The sequence below is a fragment of the Mustela putorius genome, unplaced genomic scaffold, assembly GCF_011764305.1.
Source record: "Mustela putorius furo isolate JIRA1106 unplaced genomic scaffold, ASM1176430v1.1 tig00000127_pilon_pilon_pilon, whole genome shotgun sequence".
Lineage (NCBI taxonomy): Eukaryota > Metazoa > Chordata > Mammalia > Carnivora > Mustelidae > Mustela > Mustela putorius.
The window spans coordinates 10,546,008-10,548,369 of record NW_025421288.1 but is presented as its reverse complement, the minus strand read 5'-3'; the positions used below and the strand labels follow the sequence as shown (position 1 = coordinate 10,548,369).

Below are 2,362 nucleotides of genomic sequence, written 5' to 3'. Positions count from 1 at the left end.
TCCGCCATCATAGAATTGGCACAAAATAAGGGACTCTGGGGGCGCCTGGGTGGCTCAGTGGGTTAAAACCTCTGCCTTCAGCTCAGGTCATGATCCCAGGCTCCTGGGATCGAGCCCCACATCAGGCTCCCTGCTCAGCAGTGAGCCTGCTTCCCCCTCTCACTCTCTGCCTGCCTCTCTGCCTACTTGTGATCTCTCTCTGTCAAATAAATAAATAAAATCTTAAAAAAAGAAAATAAGGAACTCTGTGCTTCTGGTGCCACTCCACGCCAGACTTGTGATTCCTGGCAACGTTCATCTGTTTTTCCTGGGACTAGAGAGGCCAGAGTATATGCTGTGTTGCCTCTGTTGACTCCTGAGGGGTTGAATACATAGAACCTTTCACTCCCTCTTGGGGCTATCGGTGATGCCTCACACTTTTGTGGTTACACGGGTGCTGCTCCAGTCCAACCAGCCAACTGCGGCCACATCATTGTGGTTCTTGATACTAATCTGTGTTTTTAACTTTCTGGATGATTTGATCTAGCAACAGGGTGACTTTTATCCCAAAAGCCACTCCATAATGGGCTTATAGTCTAGGGATATGGTTGCCCTTCCAAACCTTCTCTCAACCCCAGGCATTGGGTGTTGAAGTAACCTCCTCAAATATAAACTCAAAAAGCATGTGACTCTTGATCTCGGGGTCATGAGTTCAAGTCCCACGTTGCGGGTAGAGTTTACTTAAAACAAAACCTCAGGAAAATTTCTGGCCCTCCCTCCTGGTCCACACACCTCAATACAGCAGTTCAGTCCCTGAATGTGGCTGTGCCCAGGATGGAGCCATCTCCCTTTAGTCAGGTCCTTTGTCATGATCAGGATGAGAGGGGTGGAGCTTAGACCAGTTTTAAAAATTCACTGGAGTGCCTAGTTGGCTCAGTCAGTAGAGCATGGGACTCCAAATCTCGGGGTTGTGAGTTCGAGCCCCACACTGGGTATAGAGATTACTTACATAAAAATTCAGACCTCTACACTCACCATTCCTAGATGTAGGATTCTTTCTGGCCCCAGCCTGACTGGTGCATCTCCTGGGTGGAAGCTCAGTCAAAAAGGGGCCTACAATCGTGGGTCAACCACCTAGTTTCTCTTGTTGGGCTTCATGGGCCTGGATCATGAGAATAAGAGGAGTGCTCTGTGCGTACCTCTCTGAGTCCCCGGACGTGGTCCTCATGTAGACTGGGGGACATGATGAGCAGAGAGCCCGATGTGGGACTCGATCCCAGGACCCCTGGATCATGACCTGAGCCGAAGGCAGACGCCTAACCCACTGAGCCACCCAGGCGCCCCGAGTCCATGTAAGTTTTATAAAAATGTCCTTGTCCTTCTTGCACCAGGCCCTTCCAGATGAAAAGTTTAAGTAGGGGAACGACTGGGAAAAGGTGACGTTCTAGTTACTGGAACAGAACAGATTGATTTTGTAACAACAGCAGGAAAATGACCATCTCAGCAGCTGGGGAAGGAGGACGGAGGCCACAGGAGGACCTCAGACACAGGAGACATGGAGGAAGGAGAGACACTAATGATCATTGCCTTTCTGGCCACCAGAACCTCCCTTACTGAGGTCAACATCCTGGTGCCACTCACCCAAACTATCGCAAGGGGGTTAAATTTAACTGACTGCTGGGCCTGCTGTCCTCGGTTCTGACCTGCTGGATTGCCATTCCGCTTAACTTACTGAAAGCCTGGAAGGAACAGAGAGCCGCCTCACCTCCAATACTTTCCGCACAAAACACCTGCCAACCCCAGCACCCCCAGGTGTCTTCCTCACCCAGTCATAGCCATCACCACTCCCAATTCCCTGGGGTAGATGAATGCCATCTGGCTGGTGGCATGGACAAATGGGACAGGTTGGGCCATTAGTCAATGCCCCAAACAAGGACTAGACTCAATTATTTAACTTGGACTGGGAACTCTAAGGCTACCAGCTTGTGGAGAGGCCAATGGGAGGCACCATCAACCTGTGCTCCCTAACTGATAGAGTTCTGTCCCACTTGGGCTGGGGGTGGGGGCGCCAGGTTTCTTCCCAGAAGCACCATGTGCACCCTTGAGACTAGCCAACTTGTGTGGAAGTCAAAGAGTAACTTGCCTCTTTCTTGAAAACAGGATGACTTGAACTGTATCCCCAACTTTAGTTGAAATCATCAATGGCACCACCTTGGCCTGGACAGCTTTTGGGAGAGCTTTCCTTCACCAGCTCACTGGTGCTATAGATGATAGGATTTCCCTGGACTTCTTCCTTACAGGGCCGGGCAGAGTCTATGCAGCTGTTCATATAAGCTGCTCTACAGCGAGTAACACTTCCGGCCAAGCGGACAGGTTGTTACAG

The 2,362-nt window shown here is 50.5% G+C and overlaps 1 non-coding gene across 1 annotated transcript; it reads left to right on the top strand.

The window, feature by feature from the left end:
- Nucleotides 1-901: 901 nt before the first annotated feature.
- On the top strand, nucleotides 902-974 carry TRNAW-CCA. The gene has a single exon. It is a non-coding gene; the product is annotated as a tRNA-Trp (tRNA).
- The last annotated feature ends 1,388 nt before the right edge of the window (nucleotides 975-2,362 follow it).